Source organism: Phyllobates terribilis, unplaced genomic scaffold (assembly GCF_046119375.1).
Source record: "Phyllobates terribilis strain yellow unplaced genomic scaffold, ASM4611937v1 Scaffold_11__3_contigs__length_659146591, whole genome shotgun sequence".
Taxonomy (NCBI): Eukaryota; Metazoa; Chordata; class Amphibia; order Anura; family Dendrobatidae; genus Phyllobates; species Phyllobates terribilis.
In genome coordinates, this window is record NW_027362771.1 from 86988865 (window position 1) to 87007882 (window position 19018).

Genomic DNA, 19018 nt, shown 5'->3' on the forward strand with positions numbered 1-19018 from the left:
AAACTCACCCTACAACCAAGCACACAGGACCCTAACTATCCCTAGGGCACATTAAATGAGAACCCCCTCCATAGAAGGGAGGCCCTCCCTGCACCCAGCCTCTCGTACTCCAGTGAGCGCACCTTTGCCAGATCACCCAGGATGTTCCTAATCACCTCCTCCCTGGGGAGGGCTTTCTGCTGGGTGGACACTAAACACCGTGCGTTCCGCGTGTAAAACCTAGTCACTAAGCTAACTAAGAAAACCGTGCCCCGATCTCGGCCACCAAGGGACCTGAATGCCCCATAGGCCCACTCCGCATAGGAAAGGCTTGCCAGTCGAGGCCAGCCAATGGAAGCGCCCACCCTGCTGTAGACCTCTGTATTAAAGGGACACCGAAGCAGGAAGTGCTCCATGCTTTCAAGCATGCCGCCAAACTCCTCGCGGGGAAAATCCCGGTCATCAGAGTTCCTGTACTTCAGGTTGTCCCTTACATACAGTCTCCCATGGAAGCAGCGCCAAGCCAAGTCCCAAAACTTCATAGGGATCCGTTTTGAGTTCAAAAGCCCAAGCCCCACCTCCAGATCCCAGCTTGGGCAATCCTTGAGCGCCAGGGGCTTCTGGAAGTCAACAGAACCCTATTGTCAAGTAGTTTTCTCGACAAGGTCCTGATCTCCCACACTCCCAGACCCCACTGGCGGATCACCTTCAGAACCGGGATAGCGTAAGCTGGAAAATGCCCATGAGGCGTTCGCAGGTCCTTCACCGGTCCTCCCATCTCCCATTCCTGGAAGAAAGGCCGAAACCACCCCCTACACGAGAATACCCACGGAGGAGCCCTCCCCAACCAGAGGTTGGCAATGTTAGCCTTAAGAAAGGTGTTTACTAAAAACACCACTGGGTTGACCATACCCAACCCTCCTAGTCTCCTCGTGCGGTACGTGACCTCCCTCTTGATTAGGCTCAGCCTATTCCCCCACAATAGCTGGAAGAACAGGCTGTAGACCCGTGTCCAAAGAGGCTCTGGCAAGATGCAAACGCTGCCCAAGTATATTAGTAAAGGGAGCAAATACCCCTTGGCCAGGCTAACCCTTTCCCTCAGGGTCAAGGACCAACCTTTCCACTGATCCACCTTCTGGGCGGCAATCTTCAGTCTGCCCTCCCAATTTTGCTGGGGATAATCCTCCGGGCCGAAACTGATGCCTAGAATTTTTGCTGTGGCCTGAGGCCCTGGAAGGGTGTCCGGGAGATCAAAACTTGGATCTCCCCCTCCCAGCTAGAGACTCTCACACTTATCCCGGTTGATCATGGACCCGGATGCCACAGAGTAGCGCTCAACCTCAGACATGACCCAATCCGCCTCCTCTCACGAGGATACAAAAAGGGAAACATCGTCGGCGTACGCCACTAACCTCAAGGTGGCCTCACGAACACGTATAACAGTGGGCTCAGAGGACAGCCCTGGCGGACACCAGACTTCACCTCAAAAGGGTGTCCAACCCAACCGTTCACAAGCGGAAAAGTCTCTGCCCCATTGTATAACACTCTTAACCAATCAACAAACCGCCCGGGCAGACCGCATCTCAGAAGGACTGACCAGAGGTACTCATGGTTAACCCAGTCAAAGGCCTTCGCCTGGTATAAAGACAGCAAGTACCCCTTCCAGTGACCTGCCCTACTCTGCTCCACTGCCTCTCGGTCACCGAGCACAGCACTAAAAGTACTGCAGCCTGGAACAGAGCAGTGCTGGGCCCCCGAAAGGAGCCGAGGCGCAAACTTCACCAACCGATTAAAAAGCACCTTTGCCAGAACCTTTCGGTCCGTATTGAGAAGCGCTATGGGACGCCAATTCTCAATACGGGACGAGTCTCTACCCTTTGACAGAATAATCAGGGCAGACTTCCTCATTGAACCAGGCAGAATGTCCGAGGAGAGACATTCATTAAAGACCTCAGTCATGAGGGGCACCAAAGAGTCCCTAAAAGTCCTGAAAAACTCAGATGTTAAGCCATCTGGACCAGGCGATTTCTTGGGCCGGTGCCCATCAATGGCCCGTCTCACTTCCTCTTCCTTGATCACCTCTGTCAAAACATGAAGAGAGGGGTCATCCCCTGGCTCAGGGATGCCTTCAGCCAGGAAAGCCGACATCTCAACCCGATCAGGATACCTCCCTTCACCATCCGAGGAGGAACCCGAGTTTCCCCTCCTCTTAAGTGATACCGAGGTATCCATCTCTCCGGACACTTCCTTCCCCGTAAGGGGTTTCTCACCTCTGGACCCCGGGGCAGTCCCCCCCCAGGGGAAACTGAGTCCCCCCGGAGGACGGACCCCGCCATTCCCTGACGGCACCCCAGATGTTACTGCCGGTCCCTCACCCGCGACCTCCGACCCCTCAGAGTCATCAAGGGCTTGGAACCAGTTGGAGAGGGTGATCAGAGGGGAGCCGGTGAGCCCTTCCGTCGGCACCTTAGTGGCCAGGGGAATGGGCCTTAGATGTTTTTGCCCCTTTTCTGGCTCCTCCGACTCTTACCAGTCTTACTCTCACCTGATTTTTTAGGCTGCTCCATCACCTCCTCGTCCAGACTTTCATACTGGGAGGTGTCCCCGGGAGCAGCCACCTCCTCCCTCTCCATCCTCCTGATCTCCTCGCTCACTGCCTCCTCCCCTCAGGGCCTCAGGAGCTCCGGCTTCCGCTTCTGGGAAGGGGACAGTCATCACCCCAGTTGCCTGAGGCTTATCCTGCCCCCTACCACCACGGCGCCTCACCTGCTGCCATTGGTGGGCGGATGTACCGGCCTCGCCTTCCCTCACTGGCCCCTCAGCTCCTCTCCTGCCCCCACCTCCGGCTCCAGCAGAGGATGCACCACCAGGGACTACCCCACGGCTCTCCCCTGCCTGACCAGAGATGGTATTAGAAAAGGAGCGGGGGCAGCGGCTATACGGAGACCTAGATCACCACACAGGTGACACCTCATGTCACCACAAGCCACGGCAAGATGACCTACCCCGCCACACAAGGCATATTTCTGCACCTTGCAGCCCGCGCTGAAGTGACGGGGATCACTGCACCTGTGTCAGACCTTCGGTTGCCCCTGGCAGAAGACCAAGATCCTGTCCCTCCCCAGGAATGCTGAGGAGGGGATGTGGGTGACAGTACAGCCTGAGACCTTCAGCTTCACCATAAATGTCCAGCCCCCTGACCAAATGCCAAACTCGTCCCTGTTCTTTTTTGGGACGTCCATGTCCTCCCCAGAACGGGACAACCACGTCATTATATCCACTCCAGAGAGTGACTCATTGTTGGTCAGAACGGTCACTCTCTTAACACCATTTTGGCGAGACACCGCCTGTACGGCAAAGTCTCGCCAGCCGGGCTCCCCCTTCACCAGTTCAAAATTCGACCAGAAAAGCTCTAGGCCCTCTGGCCGAACAAAACTGATGTCGAAGATGGAGGTACCAAAAGGATGGATTAGGGCGAAGATGTTAGTCGCCCTGAAGTCCATCTTCAGGAGGAGCTCCACGACCCTTGCTCTCGGCGGGCATGCTTCACTGCCCCTCCACCGAAGACGGACCACATTCCTCCTGGCCACCCCCTGCCCGGCTGTCGGGAGGGACCATACCGTCTCCCCCTCCCTTTTATCTTGGAAGGTGGCCAGGCCATGTCTATCCAGCCAAAAGTCCAGGTCCACCTCTCTTCCCTCTACCTCGATTGTCCGCTCTTCCTTTTTGAGGGCCTCCAAGAAACGGCGTCGCAAGTCACCGTCCCTGAGGTACAGAGGTGAGGAAGCCCCCGGAGAAACCCCCGAGGCCCCGGCTACCACCCCCGCAAAAGACAGGGGGCTTGAAGCCAGGGGGGCAGATGGACCAGCCCCCTCCCCAAGCCCCCCCTACCATCAGCTACTCCACTCTCTCCCCCTGCCACAGACATACCAACACTCGTATCCCCAGCCGCAGACACATCCATCCCCACACCATCCACATCCACGTCAACATTCACCCCACTCACCCCACTCCCATGCACACTGGGGTCACAATGTTTTTGTTTTTGTGAGGCTTTACCTCCAATTTGAGGCACCTTCCCTGCCAGGGGGTTCTGCTTGCCAGGGCTGTCAGAGTTGGAGTCGTGGAGTCGGAGTCGGTGTCCATTTTGGTAGAGTCGGAATCGGAGTCGGTATAAAATGGAGCCACTCCAACTCCTAAAATATATAATAAATTGGGTGCAGTAGTTAAATGCTGTTTGTGGGGAATATTTTTTTCATAAGAATTTGGGAAAGTTATGAAATGTCCTATAAATGTCTGCCTTATTCCTGATCTAAGGATCTATACTTTTAGCTGAGAATAATCTGTGCTACTGTAAATTTATCACTTAAACATGAGCCATGTATGAGGGAGTCGGAGTCGTGAAGTCGGAGTCGGTGTCATGGAAATTGAGGAGTCGGAGTTGGAGACTGAGTCGGAGGTTTGGCTTACTGACTCCACAGCGCTGGCGCCCCGGCTGCAGGGTGATTTGTAGTGCTGGGCACCTACACTGATATGATTATGTCAGTATCGGCATCTGGACCCCTGCAGGCAGCTTTGATTCTTTGTTTTAGCAGTTTATGGCTATCTCCTGACATGGTAATTAACCATGTCAGCCTATGGCCACAAACAGCAGATGGACAATTGTCCATCTTTATTGATATGCAGGGACTGGTCTTGTCCTGGGCATATCTACAAGGATGGAGGCATGTGGAGGTATTATATGGGAATATGTGGAATAATTTGGGGGCAAATTTCTGTGGGGCATTATATACAGTATACATATATGTATGTTGTAAGATGGGAACCGGATATGTCCTTGAGAGGAGATATGTATCGCTGAGGATCGTAACTTCAGTGATGTTAAACCAGGAAACAGGTGTATCAGGGCTGGATTTTACGAGCAGTCATAAGAGATAGGGGGGATTGGCTGCTCACATATCCCCACCCCAGGGCCTGTGTATAAAATGGAGACCAAGTGTCTCATTCAGTGTCTCTGGCTGGATGTGTGGAGACCTCCAGCATATCTGTGCTAAAGAACACTGACTGTGAGCGGGTGGACCCGCAGTACCAATGGACTGTTTATTTTCCTGTTTTGTTACTTTGTGCCACACATGTCTGTGTTTTGTTTTTTTGACCGTGCGGTTTATGAAGCTCGAATAAACCTGTCTTGGACATTTTAAAGAGACAGTATCCTGTGCCTACCTCTAACGCAGCTGAGTGAGTACGAAACCCTACAATGTATATATATTTCCATATATGGCTAGCGTGCAAATATATATATATATATATATACACTGCTCAAAAAAATAAAGGGAACATTCAAATAACACTTCCTAGATCTGAATTTATGAAATATTCTTATTGAATACTTTGTTTTGTACAAAGTTGAATGTGTTGACAACAAAATCACACAAAAATCATCAATGGAAATCAAATTTATTAACCAATGGAGGCCTGGATTTGAAGTCACCCCCAAAATTAAAGTGGAAAAACACACTACAGGCTGATCCAACTTTGATGCAATGTCCTTAAAACAAGTCAAAATGAGGCTCAGTATTGTGTGTCGCCTCCACGTGCCTGTATGACCTCCCTACAACACCTGGGCATTCTCCTGATGAGGTTGCGGATGGTCTCCTGTGGGTTCTCCACCCAGTCCTCGACTAAAGCATCTGCCAACTCCTGGACAGTCTGTGGTGCACGTTGGTGGATGGAGTGAGACATGATGTCCCAGATGTGCTCAATCGGATTCAGGTCTGGGGAACGGGCGGGCAAGTCCATAGCTTCAATGCCTTCATCTTGCAGGAACTGCTGACACACTCCAGCCACATGAGGTCTGGCATTGTCGTGCATTAGGAGGAACCCAGGGCCAACCGCACCAGCATATGGTCTCACAAGGGGTCTGAGGATCTCATCTCTGTACCTAATGGCAGTCAGGCTACCTCTGTGCGGCCCTCCAAAGAAATGCCACCCCACACCATTACTGACCCACTGCCAAACCGGTCATGCTGAACGATGTTGCAGGCAGCAGATCCCTCTCCAGGGAGTCACCAGACTCTGTCACGTCTGTCACATGTGCTCAGTGTGACCCTGCTTTCATCTGTGAAGAGCACAGGGCGCCAGTAGCGACTTTGCCAATTCTGGTGTTCTGTGGCAAAAGCCAAGCGTCTTGCATGGTGTTGGGCTGTGAGCACAACCCCCATCTGTGGATGTCGGGCCCTCATACCACCCTTATGGAGTCGGTTTCTAACCGTTTGTGCAGACACATGCACATTTGTGGCCTGCTGGAGGTCATTTTGCAGGGCTCTGGCAGTGCTCCTCCTGTTCCTCCTTGCACAAAGGCGGAGGTAGCGGTCCTGCTGCTGGGTTGTTGCCCTCCTACGGCCACCTCCACATCTCCTGGTGTACTGGCCTGTCTCCTGGTAGCGCCTCCAGCCTCTGGACACTACGCTGACAGACACAGCAAACCTTCTTGCCACAGCTCGCATTGATGTGCCATCCTGGATGAGCTGCACTACCTAAGCAACTTCTGTGGGTTGTAGAGTCCGTCTCATGCTACCACAAGTGTGAAAGCAAAGTCAACATTCAAAAGTGACCAAAACATCAGCCAGAAAGCATTGGTACTGAGATGTGGTCTGTGGTCACCAGCTGCAGAACCACTCCTTTATTGAGGGTATCTTGATAATTGCCAATAATTTCCATCTATTGTCTATTCCATTTGCACAACAGCATGTGAAATTGATTGTCAATCAGTGTTACTTCCTAATTGGACAGTTTGATTTCACAGAAGTTTGATTCACTTGGAGTTATATTCTGTTGTTTAAGTGTTCCCTTTTTTTTTTTTTGAGCAGTGTATATATATCTATATATATATTGAGGCACTTCCCTTTACAAGTAATAAATATCTTATAGTATAGTGAAAGGTGCAAGCTAAAAAGTGTCAGTGCTACTAGAGAGAAATAACCCTATTTTGGCATGCTCGCAATCAGATGCAATATGTAGGAATACAATGCAAAGTGCAAGTGCATAGTCACTGGACTGGACATTTAAAATTCAATTACAAATACAAATCTCACCCATTATCATGGGTACAGGACAAAAGTGCATCTCATGATTTCCTCTGCCTTGCCATGCTTTTCGCAAGCCTACTTTTTCAAGGGCTTAAGAACTCATAAGTGCTATAAGGTCTGTTATATACATGGATTCCAATTTACCTAATCAGAAATCGCTGTGTTGCTGGCACATATCCAGTGATGCCTCACTTCCAGGCGTCAACCCAAAATCACACTCCAACAAGGCGGTGCAGCATTTCACTCAGGGCATACTCATGGGACTATGACACCATGAGTGGGTCGGTCAGACAGATAACCCAGCGGACATGTGCACTAGCGGTGAAGAGGTAAGATGTGATATTACATGTCAGCAGCATAAATATGCAATTAGACCCATAAAAGTACAGTACATAAGATATAAATACAGATATATGTATCAGCATAACCAATATAACAAAATTGTATACATGCATTTAATATTTTAAGTAGATATTGAAGCGATAAAATGCATAAAGAAAAATCCATGCATTTCCTTAAATTTTCAGCAATTTCGTCCTAGGTATCAAGCATCAAATGAACATGAAGATAGAAAAATGTCCAAAATATCAATCTGTATGCATAATAAAACAGAATAGGACAGAATAGAACAGAATCAATAAAATAGAATAGAATAATGAAAATAAGCAAATAAATAAAAATGGTTACTGTTACAAAAATGGTGCAAAACTCAGTTTTTCATTGATTAGGCACCATAGTTATAAGTTTCACTATCCAACCGGCACTCAGATTGGGCCTATAGGTTTTCAAGGTCACACTCTCTGACACTATAGTGTATTTTGTCCCTTTGGGTCACAGCCATGATAATGTCTGAAACGTCTTGGAATAGTTTTAATTGGAGACGGATCCTGAACGTGCCTGGCTGCAATGATGTCCCTGATATGTTCCCTCATGATTTAGTTCACCTGTAATAAGGCCCACGTAAATTTTAGGGCATGTGCAGGTCGCATAATATATTACAAGTGTGGAACAAAATATAGTCTGTGATGTGGAAATTCCTCTTACCATCAGCAGATACATCATGAGTGGCGTGAATAATGTTATGACATCCCATGCAGCTCCAACATGGATAACACCTTTGTTTTGGACCCTGTGTGCCAGAGGAGTTAATTGATTTAGCCACATAATTGGCTTTTGACCAAAAAAATCCTTTAGCTCTTTACTTCTTTATGTCAATAAAGAACAGTCAGGTAAATCAGAAGCCAGTACCTGATCAGTTTAATGGATTGACTAGTATTTCATCAGTATCTGTCTCATACAATATTGTTGGCTATTATGGGTAGAGATAAAAAAAAAATCTTGCTATCACGTTTTTTAGCTTTCTTTTGTGGATATAGGAGATCTTCCCGTTTAGTGGAATTGGCCTTTCCATATCTATCTTTTATATTGCAATGGATATAGCCCCTGTCACTGAAACGCTACTTCAGATCGAAGACCTGTGGTTCAAATTTCTCCTAGGATGAACAGATTTGCCCCTTTCTTGGGAATTGACCTATCAGGACAGTCTTGATGGTGGAACACATGTGGGCTGATGATGAATGAAGTAAAGAATTCACACATGTGCTCTTTCTGTGCACATCGGTTTCTATATGTCCACTCGTTTCAACTGAAATGTTCACATCCAGGAACTCTATTTTGCAACTAATATGTAAGTGTATATGTGGGTTTATTGGTATATTCTTTGTTATTTAAGGGGTTCATAAAGGCATCTAGCAGAGCAACATTGTTCTGCCAGATAATGAAGAGGTCATCAATGTACGCCAGCTTACACTGCACACAGTCAGTGGCCTATGCTTCCCCGTCATGCAGAACATGCCCAAAAACGGAGAATCAGGCTTCCATGTGAGGGTGCACAGTCCATCACCCATGGCAGGGTCCCAGCTCTGAAGAAAAAGAAGTCCTTGAATAAAAAAATTGTGCGTTAACTCCGTTACTCCTGAAGGCTGTTTGCACGTTAATGACCAGGCCAAGTTTTACAATTCTGACCAGTGTCACTTTGTGAGGTAATTACTCTGGAACTCTTGATCCCACTGATTCTGAGAATTTTTTTTTGTGACATAACATACTTCATGATAGTGGGTAAAATTTATTTGATATGACTGGCATTTATTTGTGAAAAAATCAGAAATTTGGAGAAAATTTAGAAAATTTCCCAATTTTCAAACTTTGAATTTTCATGCCTTTAAATCAGAGAGATATGTCACACAAAATAGTTAATAAATAACATTTCACACGTCTACTTTACATCAGCACAATTTTAGGACGTTATAAGGGTTAAAAGTTGACCAGCGATTTCTCATTTTTCCAACAAAATTTACCAAACCATTTTTTAAGAGACCACATCACATTTGAAGTGACTTTGAGAGGCCTTTATGACAGAAAATACCCAAAAATGAGAACATTCTAAACACTGTACCCCTCAAGGTGCTCAAAACCACATTCAAGAAGTTTATTAACCCTTCAGGTGCTTCATAGGAATTTTTGGAATGTGGAAGAAAACAATGAACATTTAACTTTATTTCGCAAAAAAATGTTACTTTAGACCCAAATATTTTTATTTTCACAAGGGTAAAAGGAAAAAAATTGACCCCAAAATGTATTAATCAATTTCTCCTGAGCATGCCGATATCCCATATGTGGGGGAAAACCACTGTTTGGACACACGGCATGGCTCAGAAGGAAAGGGGCTTCATTTGACTTTTTGAATGTAAAATTTGCTTGAATAATTATCGGATGCCATGTTGCTTTTGGGGAGCCCCTAATGTGTCTAAAAAGTGGAAACCCTCCAAAAGTGGCACTATTTTGGAAACTAGACCCCCTTGGGACCTTATCTAGATGTGTGGTGAGCACATTGAACCCCCAGGTGCTTCACAGAAGGTTATAACATTGAGCCGTAAAAATAAAATGTTCACATTTTTCCCACAAAAATGTTTTTCAGACTCCAATTTTGCATTTTCATAACGGTAACAGGAGAAACTGCACCATACAATTTATTGTGCAATTTCTTCTCAGTAAGCTGCTACCCCATATGTGGGGGAAAGCCACTGTTTTGGCGCAAGGCATGGTTCGGAAGCGAAGGAGCGCCATTTGACTTTTTGAATGTAAAATTTGCTTGAATAATTAGCGGATGCCATGTGCATTTGGGGAGCCTCTGATGTGCCTAAACAGTGGAAACCCCCCCACAAGTGACACCATTTTGGAAACTAGACCCCTTCTGGAACTTATATAGATGTGTGGTAAGAACTTTGATCCCCAAAGTGTTTCACAAAAGGTTATAACGTATAGCCGTGAAAATAAAAAAAATCATTTTTTTTCCACCAAAATGATTTTAGCCCCATTTTTTTTTATTTTCACAAGGGTAACAGGAGAAATTGGACCACAAATTTGGTTTTTTTCCTATTTCTCCTGAGCATGGAGATACCCCATATGGGGTTGAAAACTACTTTTGAGGCACAGTGCAAAGCTCAGAAGGGAAGAAGCGCCATATTGGAGTTCATATTTTGCAGGGCTGGTTTGACGGTTCCATGTCCCATTCGCAGAGCCCCTAAGGTGCCAGAACAGCAGAACCCCCCATAAGAGACCCCATTTTACAAACTACAGCTTTCAATGAATTCATCTAGGGGTGCAGTGAGCATGCCGACACCACATGTGCCTCACAGAATTTTACACGATTGGGCGGTGAAGAAAGAATAATTACATTTTTACCACCAAAGTTTAGATTTTACATTTTCACACTGATTTTACATTTTCATACTGGGAAATGGGTAAAAATGGCACCAAAATTTGTCACACAATTTTTGTTGAATGTAGAAATACCCTATATGTGGCTGTACAATACTGCTTAGCCACAAGGTGAGACTCGAGAAAGACAGAGCGCTATCTGCCTCCTTGAGTGCAGATTTTCCTAGAATAGTATGCAGACTCCATATACACAGCTCATATGTAATTCAGATGAAACCCCGAGGGATCCATTCACTTTAATGAGAGTTGCAGGAGTCGGGATGTAACGCACAGAGACACAGGAAGGGAACAGTCGGGGATATACACTGCTCAAAAAAAATAAAGGGAACACTTAAATAACACATCCTAGATCGGAATGAATGAAATATTCTCATTGAATACTTTGTTCTGTACAAAGTTGAATGTGCTGACAACAAAATCACTCAAAAATCATCAATGGAAATCAAATTTATTAACCAATGGAGGCCTGGATTTGGAGTCACCCCCAAAATTAAAGTGGAAAAACACACTACAGGCTGATCCAACTTTGATGTAATGTCCTTAAAACAAGTCAAAATGAGGCTCAGTATTGCGTGTGGCCTCCACGTGCCGGTATGACCTCCCTACAATGCCTGGGCATGCACCTGATGAGGTTACAGATGGTCTCCTGTGGGATCTCCTCCCAGACCTGGACTAAAGCATCCGCCAACTCCTGGACAGTCTGTGGTGCAACGTGACTTTGGTGGATGGAGCGAGACATGATGTCCCAGATGTACTCAATTGGATTCAGGTCTGGAGAACAGGTAGGCCAGTCCATAGCTTCAATGTCTTCATCTTGCAGGAACTGCTGACACACTACAGCCACATGAGGTCTGGCATTGTGCTGCATTAGGAGGAACCCAGGGCCAAACGCACCAGCATATGGTCTCACAAGGGGTCTGAGGATCTCATCTCGGTACCTAATGGCAGTCAGGCTACCTCTGTCGAGCACATGGAGGGCTGTGCGGCCCTCCAAAGAAATGCTACCCCACACCATTACTGACCCACTGCTAAACCGGTTATGCTGAAGCATGTTGCAGGCAGCAGATCGCGCTCCACAGCGTCTCCAGACTCTGTCACGTCTGTCACATGTGCTCAGTGTGAACCTGCTTTCACCTGTGAAGAGCACAGGGTGCCAGTGGCAACTTTGCCAATGCTGGTGTTCTGTGGCAAATGCCAAGCATCCTGCACGGTGTTGGGCTGTGAGCACAACCCCCATCTGTGGACGTCGAGCCCTCATACCACCCTCATGGAGTCGGTTTCTAACCATTTGTGCAGACACATGCACATTTGTGGCCTGCTGGAGGTCATTTTGCAGGACTCTGGCAGTGCTCCTCCTGTTCCTCCTTGCACAAAGGTGGAGGTAATGGTCCTATTGCTGGGTTGTTGCCCTACTACGGCTCCCTCCACATCTACTGCTATCTGCTCCATGCTCTGGACACTGCGCTGACAGACACAGCTACCCTTCTTGCCACAGCTCGCATTGATGTGGCATCCTGGGTGAACTGCACTACCTGAGCAACTTCTGTGGGTTGTACTGTAGACACCGCGTCATGCTACTGTACCACTAAGGGTGAGAGCAATGGCAAAATGAAAAAGTGACCAAAACAACAGCCAAAAAGGATGAGAACAGAGAAATGGTCTGTGGTCACCACCTGCAGAACCACTCCTTTATAGGGGATATCTTGCTAATTGCCTATCATTTCTACCAGTTGTCTGTTCCATTTGCACAACAGCAGGAGAAATTGATTCACAATCAGTGTTGCTTCATAACTGGACAGGTAGATTTCACAGAAGTGTTATTGACTTGGATTTACATTGTGTTGTTTAAGTGTTCCCTTTATATTTTGAGCAGTGTATATATATATGACGCGCCCCTGGGCCTGCTGTGTCGTGCGGCATCGCGCGCACGGGGGCTTACCCGGAGCCGGATCAGATGGGGGTAGTAGTCTCGTGGCGGTGACCCGGTCCGTGCCCAGGGAGTCAAACTGTGTGGCTGAGTATAGCAGTAGATGTTAGAATGTTCGACTACGCCACCCGTTGAATGCGGCTATGAAGCCGCCGCTGCAGGACAGTCCGCTGAGGCCGGTGGTATGGATGTGCAGCGTGGATGGTATAACCCCCAACGGGAGGGGTATGGCCTCAGGGCAGCAGATGTGGATGATAATGGTAGTGATGGTGCAGCAAGGAAGCTCAGAGACGTGTGGTGCAGTTTCAAGGCTTTTACTCACAGGTGTTGCTCCGGTCACTTTGGCCAGCAGTGACCACCCGAGCCGTGCTGCGTCCACCAGGTGCGGGACTCGGCCAACCCCCAGGCAGTTCCAGAGCGTGGTCCCGAGCTCCCCTCTATTCCTTCCTACGGGCCGTCCTCACCAGGGACCCACCTTTGTCCGGCTCCCTCGGGTCTTTTGGTGGCGAAACCTTTCCCGGCTTCCCTGACCCTATGCGTGGTTTGCCTTCCTGGTGGATATGGTGAGGGGTCGCGCCAAAACTTGTCCACGACCTCCGGTTCCTGGCTAAGGATGTTTTGCCTCTACCAGTTTGGGATCCGGTACCCTCTTCTGCCAACCCTTCACCCATCTTAGTTCACTTGTGGGATCTCAGGGTTCCCTCTGCTTGTGTCTCTGGGCCTTTCACTGGGTTTTTCCTCTTCTTCCTCTTTCTCTGCGCTTCAGGCCTGGCCCTGGAGCTGGGCCCAGCCGGAGCCACAGCTCCCTGTCAGCCCTCTCTGGCTGAACTCTCCCTCAGAACAGACCCTGTCTCAAGATGGTGCCCACCTCTTATACTCCCTCTGACACCCGAGCCCAGGTGACTAGCACCCAATGGGCTCCTACCTATGCCCAGAGTCCCTCCCCTGTCTGCTCCTACACTACTGGGATGTTCCTCCCCCCCTCCCACTCCAGCCAGGGACAGACGCTGTCGTACCTGCACATCTATCTAGTGGGAGTACCGTTGTTCTGTCCCCCGGAAATGGGATGAGTGTAGTGCATGCAGCTACTGAGCTCGGTCCCACACTCCAGCCTTACCCGGGAGTGGAATACCACACCTCTGGTTTGAGGTGCAATACCCCTGTAGCAGCCGAGTCCTCGGGGTGCTACATTCCCCCCTGGTAAACCACAGCACGTCCTCGGGCTGGAAAAGAGTAAAGACATTTAGACATACAAAATTTTTAAAGTACACACTAACATATAAAACATTATAAAAAAACATTATCAGAAAATATAACGTTACGGGTAACTTCTTATATTATATAAAACTCTTTTATATAAAATGTTCTTGTTCTTCCGGCCACGGTGCAACTTGTGACTGGGTAAAGTGCAACAGTCACTAATAGAAAAACAGTTCTTTATAAAACCAAAAGGGGGCGCTTTAGGAAGCGCAACTATTTACAGGGTATGGCCGCTCTCAGTCCTCGGCCAGTGGGGAATAGGGGAATGGCTGCTCACAGTCCTCAGCCTGGTAAGGGATAGGGGCACACAGGAAACAGTTCTTTTAAACAGTTCCACACTAGTCCCAACGGGGACCATACTCTGATTAGCAGCATGTCAAGTACCCTTACGGGTAACTATTTACAGTACTTTATTTGGGCTACTTCCCTTCAGTAGCGGTGTCTTCTCCTTGGCTCCTCCTGAAGATAGTCTTCAGACCCGTCCGGGTCCTCTTGATCTTCCTCCCACTGTAACTCCTCCTCAGTCAACCGGTGCACGTGAAGGGCGTATGGTCCTTTGGCACACTGGTGCCGGGTGAAGGTAACCTCATCACCCGGGTAGAGGTCACGTCCTCGGTGTCCCTCCGGCAGGTGGCTCTCAACATCCCTGCGGGTAACAAAGACATCACCGGGGGTTCTGTGATCCCGGATAAAGCCCCAGCCGTGCTCCATTTGAAACTTTATTACAGTCCCGGTGGCGCGGGGACCGTGGGCCGCACGGCGGTTTCGTCGGGTCCGGCTTTTCTGCTCCGCGCTTTGGACCTGCAGCCGCTCCTCGCGGACCCGCCTCTCTTGCCATTCCCTCTGAAAGACCTCTAGCTGTTGACGACAGCACTCCTCACGTTGGGCTGCGGCTGCCCGGGTCTCTTGGGTGAACCCCATGAGGTCTTCGCCGGTGGGGTCCCACGCAAATTGGGCCTCTTCCAATGGGAGCGGGACAATGTTGGCGGGCGCCGGAGCCGGGATCAGAGGCTCACACTGGGGCCACTCCTTCCGGAGTCGGGGGTTGACGTACTCCGGTGGCCACACGAAGGACTGCCCATCCAGGCAAGTGTGCTGCGTGAATAGGTCTTCACCCAGGGGCAGCACTGTGGAGGTTGAGGGCGCGGTGGGGGCAGCGGCGCCCGGATTCACCAGGCCTTGCGACCAGGCCGGTGGCACTCTGAAGGTGAAGGGTACTGTGGAGATGGCGGCGCCCTGGGGTACTCGGCCCTGCGACCGGGCCGGGGGCACTTCCTCTTTTGCCGCGCTCAGGGTCAAGGGGCGTGGCGTAACAGAGGGCACGACTGCGGCTCCTGCCGCTTGAGGCCTAGTTGGAAGCAGCGGCGGTGCGGCAACGGGCGCGGTAAGTGGAACTTCGGGCTCTGCGACGGGGAGCTGGGGCAGGCTTGCGGCTACGGGGCACGGGGTGATGACGTCCCCATTACCTGCTTCCATCTCTGCGGCTCCCTCTGCGGCGCCGTCTCCTGCCTCCGTTCCTCCTGCACCATCTTCAGGGGCAGACTTGCTCCACGTTGCGGGTGGTGTCTTCTGCTGGCGGATTCCAGCCTGCTGGACCATCTCTCTCCTCCACTCGGCCAGCGCTTCTTGCTGTACCCGGGCCCTCTTCCGGGCCAAGGCCTCCAGCGCGGTCTGTGCACGCTCCCGATTTCTGGGGAGTTGTGCCAGGATCTCCACCAGGCCTTCCGGGGTGGCAGCCTGCAACATGTTCCGGACCACAGGGTCGGTGCTGATCGACTCTCCCTCCATCTCCGGGTGCGATCTGTCCAGACTCCTCCAGGCCGCACCCATCTTCTTGGTTTTGTTCTGTATCCGCCTCCATTGACGGTGGTCCCGGGGAAACTTAGTGATTGTCAGTTCCAGGGGCAGCCCTCTCACACTGATGGACATTTCTATCATTGCAGTCTCTGCTGGTGGGGGCGGTTTCCGCTTTTGGCGCCATTCCTGGACCTGGCCCACGATGGGAGGTGGCCTCTTGCCACCCTCTGGCACGCCCATAATGGAGTCCTCTCTGCCAGGGCGGGAAATCGTCTCAGATGGCGGGAATCGTCTCTTTATGGCGGGAAACTCCGTGGATGGCGGGAAAAGGCTGCAGATGGCGGGCAAACGGCGGGAAACGATCCGAGATGGCGTCCGATGGCGGGGACCCTCCGGAATTGGCGGGAGACTCCTTTTTACGGTAAATGTGAACTTTTCTTCAGGCACGCAGTACCCGGTGGTTGCGGGCACGTAATCCTGCCGACTACGCCAAAGTTGATGCGCCCCTGGGCCTGCTGTGTCGTGCGGCATCGCGCGCACGGGGGCTTACCCGGAGCCGGATCAGATGGGGGTAGTAGTCTCGTGGCGGTGACCCGGTCCGTGCCCAGGGAGTCAAACTGTGTGGCTGAGTATAGCAGTAGATGTTAGAATGTTCGACTACGCCACCCGTTGAATGCGGCTATGAAGCCGCCGCTGCAGGACAGTCCGCTGAGGCCGGTGGTATGGATGTGCAGCGTGGATGGTATAACCCCCAACGGGAGGGGTATGGCCTCAGGGCAGCAGATGTGGATGATAGTGGTAGTGATGGTGCAGCAAGGAAGCTCAGAGACGTGTGGTGCAGTTTCAAGGCTTTTACTCACAGGTGTTGCTCCGGTCACTTTGGCCAGCAGTGACCACCCGAGCCGTGCTGCGTCCACCAGGTGCGGGACTCGGCCAACCCCCAGGCAGTTCCAGAGCGTGGTCCCGAGCTCCCCTCTATTCCTTCCTACGGGCCGTCCTCACCAGGGACCCACCTTTGTCCGGCTCCCTCGGGTCTTTTGGTGGCGAAACCTTTCCCGGCTTCCCTGACCCTATGCGTGGTTTGCTTTCCTGGTGGATATGGTGAGGGGTCGCACCAAAACTTGTCCACGACCTCCGGTTCCTGGCTAAGGATGTTTTGCCTCTACCAGTTTGGGATCCGGTACCCTCTTCTGCCAACCCTTCACCCGTCTTAGTTCACTTGTGGGATCTCAGGGTTCCCTCTGCTTGTGTCTCTGGGCCTTTCACTGGGTTTTTCCTCTTCTTCCTCTTTCTCTGCGCTTCAGGCCTGGCCCTGGAGCTGGGCCCAGCCGGAGCCACAGCTCCCTGTCAGCCCTCTCTGGCTGAACTCTCCCTCAGAACAGACCCTGTCTCAAGATGGTGCCCACCTCTTATACTCCCTCTGACACCCGAGCCCAGGTGACTAGCACCCAATGGGCTCCTGCCTATGCCCAGAGTCCCTCCCCTGTCTGCTCCTACACTACTGGGATGTTCCTCCCCCCCTCCCACTCCAGCCAGGGACAGACGCTGTCGTACCTGCACATCTATCTAGTGGGAGTACCGTTGTTCTGTCCCCCGGAAATGGGATGAGTGTAGTGCATGCAGCTACTGAGCTCGGTCCCACACTCCATCCTTACCCGGGAGTGGAATACCACACCTCTGGTTTGAGGTGCAATACCCCTGTAGCAGCCGAGTCCTCGGGGTGCTACATATACAGTACAGACCAAAAGTTTGGACACACCTTCTCATTTAAAGATTTTTCTGTATTTTCATGACTTTGAAAATTGTACATTCACACTGAAGGCATCAAAACTATGAATTAACACATGTGGAATTACATACTTAACAAAAAAGTGTGAAACAACTGAAAATATGTCTTATATTCTAGGTTCTTCAAAATAGCCACCTTTTGCTTTAATGACTGCTTTGCACACTCTTGGCATTCTCTTGATCAGCTTCAAGAGGTAGTCACCGGAAATGGTTCCCAGAGATGCTTAGCACTTGTTGGCCCTTTTGCCTTCACTCTGCGGTCCAGCTCACCCCAAACCATCTCGATTGGGTTCAGGTCTGGTGACTGTGGAGGCCAGGTCATCTGGCGTAGCACCCCATCATTCTCCTTCTTGGTCAAATAGCCCTTACACAGCCTGGAGGTGTGTTTGGGGTCATTGTTCTGTTGAAAAATAAATGATGTTCCAACTGAACGCAAACCGGATGGAATAGCATGCTGCTGCAAGATGCTATGGTAGCCATGCTGGTTCAGCATGCCTTCAATTTTGAATAAATCCCCAACAGTGTCACCAGCAAAGCACCCCCACACCATCACACCTCCTCCTCCATGATTTACGGTGGGAACCAGGCATGTAGAGTCCATCCGTTCACCTTTTCTGCGTCGCACAAAGACACGCTGGTTGGAACCAAAGATCTCAAATTTGGACTCATCACACCAAAGCACAGATTTCCACTGGTCTATTGTCCATTCCTTGTATTCTTTAGCCCTAACAAGTCTCTTCTGCTTGTTGCCTGTCCTTAGCAGTGGTTTCCTAGCAGCTATTTTACCATGAAGGCCTGCTGCACAAAGTCTCCTCTTAACAGTTGTTGTAGAGATGTGTCTGCTGCTCGAACTCTGTGTGGCATTGACCTGGTCTCTAATCTGAGCTGCTGTAAACTTGTGATTTCTGAGGCTGGTGACTCGGATAAACTTATCCTCAGAAGCAGAGGTGACTCTTGGTTTTCCTTTCCTTGGGCGGTCCTCATGTGAGCCAGTTTCTTTGTAGCGCTTGATGGTTTTTGCAACTGCACTTGGGGACACTTTCAAAGTTTGCCCAATTTTTCACACTGACTGACCTTCATTTCTTAAAGTAATGATGGCCACTCGTTTTTCTTTACTTAGCTGCTTTTTTCTTGCCATAATACAAATTCTAACAGTCTATTCAGCAGGACTATCAGATGTGTATCCACCTGACTTCTGCACAACACAACTGATGGTCCCAACCCCATTTATAAGGCAAGAAATCCCAATTAGTAAACCTGACAGGGCACACCTGTGAAGTGAAAACCTTTTCCGGTGACTACCTCTTGAAGCTCATCAAGAGAATGCCAAGAGTGTGCAAAGCAGTCATCAAAGCAAAAGGTGGCTACTTTGAAGAACCTAGAATATAAGACATATTTT